Genomic DNA, 11,169 nt, shown 5'->3' on the forward strand with positions numbered 1-11,169 from the left:
AGAGCACAGGTACTCACAAGACCAACGGACATGGGACAATAATCGACAAGGACAATGGGAAACAGAGGACACATATATACACGTACTAATCAGGGGAAATGGGAACTGTGTGTCCGTAATGAGACAAGACAGTCTGGGGTTGGTGGTAATGAATCCAATTCAGTGATGCCTAGAAGGCCGGAGACGTAGACCTCCGGAGCTGCACCAGCAGCGGGACGACACTGGTCCCGGGTCTGGGCGCCGACGGTGAAAATCACTGGTCAGCGAAGTGTCCAGTGTGTGCATCGCAGGAACCCAGTTGATGAGGTACTGGAGACGCCCCGCCCGATGCCTTGAATCCAGGACTTCACAGACCGAGTACACCAGACCTCCCTCGATGTCCAGAGGAGAGGCGGGGCGTCACTGGATCAAGCCTCAGCAAGGGGACCAGGCACCACTGGCCTGAGGAGAGACACATGAAAAGTCGGGTTAACGCGGTAATCAGCAGGGAGTTGCAAACGGTAAAGTACCTCATTAACCCTCTCCCGAACTTTAAACGGCCCCAAAAACTGTGGGCTCAGCTTCTGGCAGGGTAAGCAGAGGGGCAGGTTCCGGGTGGAGAGCCAGACCCGGTCGCCTGGAGAGAAAACAGGTGCCTCACTGTGGTGACGGTCGGCCTGTTCCTTGTGCCGATGACTGGGCCGCTGGAGATGAGTGTGCGCAGCGTTCCCGGTCTCCTCGGTGCATTGGAACCACTTGTGCACCACCGGTGCCTCAGTCTGGCTTGGATGCCAAGGTGCCAGGGCTAGCTGATACCCCAATACACACTAGAGTGAGGTTAGTGGAAGAGTGGCGGAGGGAATTATGCGGGTACTCAGCCCAAGGTAGAAAATACGCCCACTCCCCCAGCCGGTCTTGACAGTAACACCTCAGGAACCTGCCCACTTCCTGATCGACCCTCTCCACCTGCCCATTAGATTCAGGACGGTATCCGGAGGTGAGACTGACCATGACCTCCAGGCATTCCATGAGCGCTTTTCATACGCGTGAGGTGAACTGAGGGCCACGATCTGACACAATGTCCTCTGGGATCTCGTAGTGCCCGGAAGACGTGTGTAAAAAGGAGGGATGATGTGGGTCTCTCATCTGCGTCATAGAGGCGAGACAGGGCGTCCACCTTCACGTTCTTCGAGCCTGGCCTATAGGAAAGTGTGAATTGTAACCTGCCAAATAATAGAGCCACCTGGCCTGTCTCGGGTTTAGCCTCTTTGCTGCCCTGATGTACTCCAGATTGAGGTGGTCCGTCCACACCAGGAAAGTGTGTTTGGACCCCTCCAGCCAGTGCCTCCATGCCTTCACAGCCTTCTTGACCACCAAGAGTTCCTGGTCCCCTACGTCGTAATTCCTCTCGGCGGGGATCAGCTGCATGGAGTAGAAGGTGCAGGGCCACAGCTTTGAAGAGGTTCCGGTGCAATGGGACAGTACTGCCCCGACTCCTATTTCAGAGGCATCCACCTCGACGATGAAGGGAAGTGAGGGGTCGGGATGTGCCAGCACGGGAGCAGTGGTGAAGCAGGCCTTCAGCGTCTCGAACGCCCTCTCCGCCTCCACCGTCCAACGAAGCCACTGGGGACATCCTCTCAGTAGGGAGGTAAGAGGCGCGAGCACCATGCTGTAGCCCAGGATGAACCTCCGGAAATAGTTGGTGAACCCCAGGAATCGCTGGATTGCTTTCACTGAGTTGGGGATGGGCCGTGACCTGACTGCGCTGACGCGTTGCTCCTACATCTCCACTCCCTCCGTGGATATGAGGTAGCCCAAAAAGGACACGGACCACTGAAAAAAATAAACGTTTATCTTGTTTAACTTATAGATCATGCTCCAACAGTCTTCCCAGCACAGACCTGACTATCGAGACATGCTGGGCGCGGTCAGCAGAATAGACCAAAATGTTGTCAATATTACCCACTACGCCCCGTTCCAGCATGTCCCGGAACACTTCGTCAATAAAGGCATGGAAGACTGAAGGAGCATTAGACAGGGCAAAGGGAATTACGAGATACTCACAATGGCTCGTGGTCGTGGAAAAGGCCGCTTTCCATTCATCGCCTGCACAAATGCGCACCAGATTGTAGGCACTCCTCAAGTCCAGTTTCGTGAAGTACTGCCCCGTGCATTTGTTTGATGATGGTTGGGATGAGGGGTTTATTCAGTGTTCGATAATCAATGCAGGGGCGCAGTCCCCCATCTTTCCTCTTAACAAAACAATAAGCTTGAGGAGGCTGGTGATGTAGAGGGGTGGATAAAACCCTGCTGGAAGCTCTCATGTACATAGGTCCCCATGGCCTCGGTCTCCACATTGGAGAGGGGATAGACGTGTCCTCTCAGCAGGGCTGCGTCAGACAGCAGGTCAATGGCCCAGTCCCAGGGGCGATAAGGAGGCAGGCATGTAGCCTGGGTCTTAAAGAAGACCCGGTGTAGATCCTGGTATTCCTCCGGTAACTTCACTTGAGGGGCGTGGCCTGGACTTTCCACCGTAGTGGTGTTGACAGACACAGCGAGACACCTCCCCCTGACACTCCTATGACCATCCCAGCAGTCTCCTCTCGGACCAAGAAATAACAGGGTTATGCCAACTCCATCAGGGGAGTTACAATTTTTTAATTGTAACCTTTATTGAACTTGGCAAGTCAGTTAAGAACAAATTCTTATTTACAAGGACGGCCTACCCCGGTCAAAGCTGGATGACGCTGGGCCAATTGTGCGCCACCCTATGGGACTCCCAATCACGGCCAGATGTGATACAGCCTGGATTCGAAACAGGGGCTGGTTCTTATGCTGAGATGGTGTACCTTAGACCGCTGCGCCACTCGGGAGCCCCACTACAATCATGGCCTCAGGTAAATGTGTCTTACGAATATGTTAAACATAGAATTGTATTTAAATGTAATCTCTTCATCAAACACTTACTGTGGCCTTATGGGGCAAAGTAAACGCTGTGATATCAGGTGCTATGTCAGAGAGAAAGTTGACAAATCTCCTGTTAATATGAATATCTTTTGCCGCAATGATTGATTTGACAGTATGCATCAGACATGTCACTGCCTGCCTCTCGCTGTTTATTACAGCTGCCTAGACCTTACTTAGATGAAAGGTGAATGAATCACATAACAGCGCTTGACCAGAAACAGATCAGTCTTTGTGGATTTATTTGTCTTGTGCTCCCTTGTTTGAAACGATGAACAGTTTAATTGCATAATCAAAGTTAGTTCAGCCTAAATGGTTCATAAAGTTGTATGTTGCAGAAAAACGCAAGAAAGTCTATTGAGGAAGTAAATTGCAATGTTATGTATTAATCTAAATAAAGAGAACTATATAACAGTTTTTAAATGAAAACATATATTTTTCCTTCCGTATATGTGCACTTTACTTAAAAAATGCTAACAACCAGAGTAATTTCTTCCTGATTTAGCCTAGGTTTAAGTTCTCTTCAGTAGGAAATGCGACTGAGAACAAGATTTGGGTTTTTGGAGGTGTGCTTTGATGTTGGTTTCTCTTGTGTGTGTGTGTTCGAACGTGGGAAGCGTTTGTACTTTCACTCTGCCAAAACAGTACACAGTTACAGCCACTCATCCTTTTAGATAACTTGAAAAAGGTCTTGTGTCTGGTTGTAGCCTTGACTACTAGTCAAGTTCTTTCGCCTATTAGCTTCAGCCGGCCGGCGTGCCAATTAGCACATACACACTCACACTAACACTCTTACACTTACATACACACACCCACCACTTATGCTGCTGCCACACTGCGTATTATTATTATTATTTATCCTGCTACCAGTCACTTTCTCCTAATCCTGTCTACATGTACATATCTACCTCAAGTACACAGCATCCCTGCACATTGTACATTTGCTACTTGCACTGACCCTGTAAAAAGCTGCCTCTTATTTCTCGATATTGAATATTGCACTGTCGGGTAGGGTTTGCAAGTTAAGCATTTCACTGTACTTGTGCATGTGACAAATAATGCTAGAAATGAGCCCAACCTAAGGAAAATTGTTACGCTACCTACCGGTCACGATCGCTGTCGTCGTGGAAATGACCGGACCAAGATGCAGCATGGTGAGCGTACATTTCTTTTATTGATAAATGTCGCCAACAAAACGAAGAACAAGGAAACTACCGGGAAGCTTACTTAGGCTATAATGCCACTAACAAAGACAACTACCCACAAATACAAAAGGAAAAAAGGCTGCCTAAGTATGATTCCCAATCAGAGACAACAATAGACAGCTGTCCCTGATTGAGAACCCTACCCGGCCAAAACATAGAAACAAGTATCCCACCCGAGTCACACCCTGAACAACCAAACATAGAGAATAAAAAGATCTCTATGGTCAGGGTGTGACACTACCCTTCATTCAGTGGCATACAATGTTGCAAATCTCTGTTTTGGATGAGACTGACTTTATTTTGACACTAGAATTATTTTATTTTGTTTGTCTTTAAAGTGTGAATTGAGTTTTGAATAATTTGCCATGACATTTCACTCAGCTGAAAGGGAATTTCCACTTTCTATGATTCATTATCATTCCCTTATCCTCCTCCGCCTCCTCCCCCTGCTCCTCCTCCCCCATCTCCCCCTCCTCCCCTTTATCCTCCTCCTTCTCCAATTCCTACCCCTTCTCCTTCTCCTCCTCCTCCTCACACATCCTACTGGTTCTCTGTCCGCCTCTCTACCAAACACCCACAAGGTCTATAGGTCACTCTACCTGCTCAATTCATACCCTTCATGTGGAATACAGACCTCTTCTGACAGTCTCATATAACAACAAATAAATATAGGACAGTAATAATATATGTTGCTCTGAATGGCTCTGGGTTATGGTGTATATTTTAGGACATCCTCAGCCTCAAGCCTCGCACGATGAACTCAAGTAGGGGTGAGACTTAAAGCTGAGGATGTCCTAAAATGTACACAGTGCTGAGAAGTGTATACTCTCTGCTAAACATGAGGATTGGGTTGACACGTAGCCAAAGATAATTTAAATCTGGGGAGGTCACAGGAAACAATAGCAAATTATCTACCCAACACGTTCCGAGATCTCCAAACAGATAATGAAAAAAGCCAATCTATTCTGCTGATCTATATCTTATCAGAATAGGCTGAGAAAAGCTCGGAGTAATTTCACTTGATATGATAGGAGATTTCTCCTCTCTTTCAGGCTGGGTTTGTGGACTCGTAGGCCTCAGGGTTCTGTACCATAATTGTAAGCATCTAACAAGACGAACATTTGTGGAATTTACAGCCGCCTTTTAGAGTAAATATTCAAAGGTTCCATTCAGTCAGAGCATAAAACCGCTTCGCCAGGCCAAATATATATGCTCCTTTTATGAAACACTCATATCTTATCGCCTATTGAAACCTGGGCCTCCTACTTTACTCATAACATTACTGTTCTGGTTGGGAAGAGTGGGAGGAATTATTTGAAAGTTGTGCATTACTATTATACTGAACAAAACTATAAACACAACATATAAACTATTGGTTCCATGTTTCATGAGCTGAAATAAAAGATCACAGATTTTTTTCCATGCGCACAAAAAGCTTATCTCTCTCATATTTTGTGCACAAATGTGTTTACATCCCTGTCCTGTTAGTGAGCATTTCTCCTTAGGGCCTAATGAATGTATTTCAATTGACTGATTTCCTTATATGAACTGTAACTCAGTAAAATTGTTGAAATGGTTGCATTCATATTTTTGTTCGGTGTAGTAAGGGGAGATCGAGGGGGAATTGTAACAGTCTTTATATCTATTATAGACATGTTTGAGCAGTGGCGAATTGTGGCTATAGGACCTTCAGTGGGCATAGCCGCAGGAAGCAGTTTAGGGGTGAAGGGCCTGCGATTTTTTTGCCCGCGCTGAAGACGTCTATATCGGTCCACAAATACAGGACGAGCAAAGGCCCAGTGCACTAAATATTTTAACTTAATGTATTTGAGTGTTTACCAGCATTTGTAACTCGAGTATGATAATTATCTGTACAAAATAGTTAATCTGATAATACTTCTGGGAAATAAAAACACTTGCTTGATGTTTTCCAGTTTCTTGAAATACTTTGCAAATGCAACTTATTTCTACGTCTATTCATTCCTTTTCAGTAGATGCTCTTATCCGAGAAACGTTCCTTTCCAACAAAAGCTGAAGAGATTCAATTAGAACAACATCTTCTTCTTCTTAATAGTCTAATTTCTGAGGCGTAGAAGGCCTTATTGTTCCCTAATGTGTTTGGGTTCTTAACAACTTTTTCCTTAGCATGCATTTTTTTTCACCATAATGAATGTCTAAAATTCATATGTTCTTCTGAAATATCAACACAAAAATACTGGACGCTTTGAACTCTTATCATGGCAATTTCAGTGATAGTCAGTCAGTGATGATAAATTAAGAGCTTTTTCAAACAGATGGCCAAGTTATTCTACGGGTCAATTCAAAACACCATGACATCATTCAAGCATAATTTTTAAATGTTCTACCTTACCCTAACATGACTATGATGGTCATTTGTGTGTACTGTTTTCACTGTCTATTGGTCAAAACATTTTCTTTGTCTGACCTTAAAGAAACGGAAATCCGCCATCAATGAACCGGGAGCCATCTGTCTCCCATCTGTAGGAGAGATGGGAATGTCGGGAACATCGGAAACGTCAACTTCCAGGGAGAGAAAGAGGGAATCTTATCTGTCCAGTCAGCGCGATTCCATTAGACCGGTTCCTTCCCAATATTCCTTATGCACTCCCAGCTTTTCTTTTAGTTAGGCACGAGCAAGCCACCACTCAGATGCAGAGGTCTGAGATTAATTGGAATTGGGTCTGACAGCCGCGGCTATAAAGTGGAAACAGATCCATCGCATTCTATACAATTGACGTTGGAATTCCAGTGCTCTCTGAGGTAAATCAGCTATCCATTAGACCAGATCGATTGGATTCCATTGATTCCCCAGCCTATTTAATTTGGTTTCTGATGTCTGATTAGTAATGATTTACAGAGCCCTGTGTGCCGTCAAATGTCATAAAAAATCAACAGTGCAGAGCTCTCACTGTCCTCTGCCGTGTCTGGATTGTATTACTGCTAATGATATCTTGAAATGTGCACGTACACCCTAGCCCATCTACTGTTGCAAGACCCAATTCTGACTTGTGCTCTGATATCTGCTTCACTGATTCCTGCCCTCGTAAAAGACTGGGTTTTCTGCACGTTAACACTAGAAGCTTATTACCTAAAATAGTTCAATTGAAAGTATGGGTTCACAGCTCCAATCCATATGTGTTGGTCATTAAGAAAGAGTGTTTTGAACACTGATGTTAATCTTTCTGGTTATAACCTTTTTCGACAAGACAGATCTTCCAAAGGTGAGGGAGTGGCACTCTTTACCAAGGAACACCTTCAGTGCTCGGTTGTCTCCTCCAAGTCTGTCCCCAAAGTATTTGATTAGCTGGTTTTAAGCAAATTGACTGTTGCTGGTTGTTATCGTCCACCATCAGCACCGGCCTGTACCCCAAATGCCCTAAGCTCTCTCCTGGACCTTACACTAAGTCTGTCCTGCTAGGTGACCTGAACTGGGACATGCTTAATCCACCTGACCAAAGCAATGGGACTCCCTAAAATTTCCTCAGATGATTACCAATCCTACAAAGTATGACTCCAAACACCCAGAAAAGGATACTCACCTTGATGTTATTCTCACAAATAATCCTGATAGCTATCAGTCTGGTGTTTTCTGTAATGACCTTAGTGATCACTGTTTTACAGCCTGTAATCTTAATGGCTGCTCAGTGAAACGACCTGTCCTGATTTGTCATAGACGCTTGCTAAAAAACTTTAATGAGCAAGCCTTCCTTCATGACTTGGCCTCTGTAAATTGGTATAGAATCATCTTGATCCAATCGCTTGGACTTCCTTTTTTTGATATTTTCAATGGTATTGTTAACAAACATCCGCCCATAAAGAAAATTAGAATTATTAACAGGTTCAGCCCCTGGTTCGACCGTGATCTGGCAGGGTTACTCCACCTCAAGAATTCCATTTGGCAAAAGGCTCAGCACACGCATACTCAGGCTGACTGGCTCTCGTTCAGGCAAATTAGAAATAAGAGCACTCAGGCTATTTGGAAGACCAAAGTTAGTTACTTTAAGGAGCAGTTATTTTTCTGTGGGTCTAACCCCAAGAAGTTCTGGAAAACGGTTAAAGACCTGGATAATAAACCCTCCTCTTTACAGCTGCCCATGTCCCTTAATGTTGATGATGTGGTTGTTACTGACAAGAAGCACATGGCTGAGCTTTTTAATCACCACTTCATTAAGTCAGGATTCCTATTTCACTCAGCCATGCCTCCTTGCCCGTCCAACATTTCCTCATCTCCCACGCCTTCTAATGCGACTAGCCCCGATGCTCCTCCCTCTTTTTCCCCTTCCCCGCTTCTCCCTGTTAGTCCGAGGTTCTAAAGGAGCTCCTTAAACTTGACCCCAAAAAAACATCTGGGTCAGATGTTTTAGACCCTTTCTTCTTTAAGGTTGCAGCCCCTACCATCGCCAAGCCTAGCGCTGAACTTTTTAACTTGTCTCTCCTCTCTGGGGAGGTTCCCAATGCTTGGAAGGCAGCCACGGTGCATCTTTTAGGGTTTCCCGAGTGGTGCAGCGGTCTAAGGCACTGCAGGGGTCTAAAGCTCTGCATCTTAGTGCTAGAGACGTCACTACAGACCCTGGTTCGATTCCAGGCTGTATCACAACCGGCCGTGATTGGGAGTCCCGTAGGGCGGTGCACAATTGGCCTAGCGCCGTCCGGGTTTGGCCGGGGTAGGTCGTCACTGTAAATAAGAATTTGTTCTTAACTGACTTTCCTAGTTAAATAAAGGTTAAGTAAAACATGTATTTAAAGGGGGAGATCAAGTTGATCCTAACTGTTCTAGGCCAATTTCTATCTTGCCCTGTTTATCAAAAGTGTTGGAAAAACTTGTCAATAGTCAACTGACTTTCTTGATGTCTAATAGTATTCTATCTGGTATGCAATCTAGTTTCTGCTCAGGTAATGGATGTGTCACTGCAACCTGAATGGTCTTAAATGATGTCACCACTCCCCTTGATTCTAAGCATTTTTATTGACTTGGCCAAAGCCTTTGATACGGTAGACCATTTCATTGTTGTGAGCTGGCTAAGGAGTATTAGGGTCTCTGAGGGGTCTTTGGCCTGGTTCACTAACTGCCTCTCTCAAAGCGTGCCGTGTTTAAAGTCAGAACATCTGTGGTCTCAGCCACTGTCTGTCACCAAGGGAGTACCCCAAGGCTCGATCCTATGCCCCACACTCTTCTCAATTTACAACAGCAACATAGCTCAGGCAGTAGGAAGCTCTCTCATCCATTTATATGCAGATGATACAGTCTTATACTTAACTGGCCCCTCTCCAGATTTTATGTTAATCTCTCTACAACAAACAACAAAGCTTTCTTAATGTCCAACAAGCTTTCTCTGCCCTTAACCTTGCTCTGAACACCTCCAAAACAAATGTCATGTGGTTTGGTCAGAAGAATGCTCCTATCCCCACTGGTTTGATTACTACCTCTGAGGGATTAGAGCTTGAGGTAGTCACCTCATACAAGTACTTGGGAGTATGGCAAGATGGTACACTGTCCTTCTCTCAGCACATATCAGAGCTGCAGGCTCTAAATCTAGACTTGGTTTCCTCTATCATAATCGCTCCTCTTTCACCCCAGCTGCCAAACATACTCTGATTCAGATGACCATCCTGCCCATGCTAAATTACAGAGACGTAATTTATAGATCGGCAGGTAAGGGTGCTCTCGAGCGGCTAGATGTTCTTTACCATTCGGCCATCAGATTTGCCACCAATGCTCCTTACAGGACACATCACTGCACTCTATACTCTGTAAATTGGTAATCTCTGTATACCTGTCGCAAGACCCACTGGTTGATGCTTATTTATAAAACCCTCTTAGGCCTCACTCCCCCCGATCTAAGATATCTATTGCAGCCCTCAAACTCCACATACAAACACCCATTCTACCAGACAAATTCTGTTCAAGGTCCCCAAATTACACACATCCCTGGGTCGCTCCTCTTTTCAGTTTGCTGCAGCTAGCGACTGGGATGAGCTGCAAAAAACTCCATCTCTTCATTCAAAGACTCGATCATGGACACTGACAGTTGTGGCTGCTTTGCACAATGTATTGTTGTCTCTAACTTCTTGCCCTTTATGCTATTGTCTGTGCCCAATAATGTTTGTACCATGTTTTGTGCTGCTACCATGTTGTGTTTCTACCATGTTGTTATCATGTTATGTTGCTACCATGCTATGCTGTTCTCTTAGGTCTCTCTATGTAGTGTAGTGTGTTTTGTCCTGTATTTTATTAAAAACAAATTTTAAAATCCAGTCCCCGCAGGAGGCATTTTGGTAGGCTGTCATTGTAAATAAGAATTTGTTCAAAACTGACTTACCTAGTTAAAGAAAGGTTGAATAAAATAATTGCAGAATCCCTCAAAGATATGGGTGAAATTCATGCTAACTTTGATGAGCCTTCTTGATTTGAGTTTCTTTAAAAGCAAGCAGAAAATCTTTGGATTCTGACCCTACAGACAGATGATGGGTATCACATTCTACACTCTGTGGCTTCTGCATGGGGGGAGGGGGGTGAAGGCACTATCTTTTGATCTCCTGTAGGGAGTGAGGGAGTTGTTGGGGTAGGGTGAGGGAAGGGGGAAGGACTCTCTCCCCTGCTGTCAGTGGAGAGGGGGAAGCGGAGTGCCTGCCTGAAAAGCAGCGTTTCAGAAGAAGTGGCCTGTGGGTAAATGGAACAGCACAGTTGGAGCCCCCATGCCGTGTCCTTGTTGGCCCCTACTGCAGGTTACCGTGGTGCTTACTTCCCTGTGATATAACACAGAGACAACACGTGCTGAGAACAAAGTACGTGAACAAATAAGGAAAATATCAAAACAAAAACTATAAATTATTTCAGAAAGAATGTTAGCGATGTTGAACCTTGATGGGACAGCGGTTAAGTTATTCACTGTTGGGTTCTGTCTGCTCCTTGATCACTCGTCGCTGACTAAGCTCCCATATAGATTTTTTTTGCAAAGCAAACAGTGCAACTGCTGACTGACGCTTTTACAAGACA

The sequence above is a fragment of the Oncorhynchus clarkii genome, chromosome 30 (genome assembly GCF_045791955.1).
Source record: "Oncorhynchus clarkii lewisi isolate Uvic-CL-2024 chromosome 30, UVic_Ocla_1.0, whole genome shotgun sequence".
Classification (NCBI taxonomy): domain Eukaryota; kingdom Metazoa; phylum Chordata; class Actinopteri; order Salmoniformes; family Salmonidae; genus Oncorhynchus; species Oncorhynchus clarkii.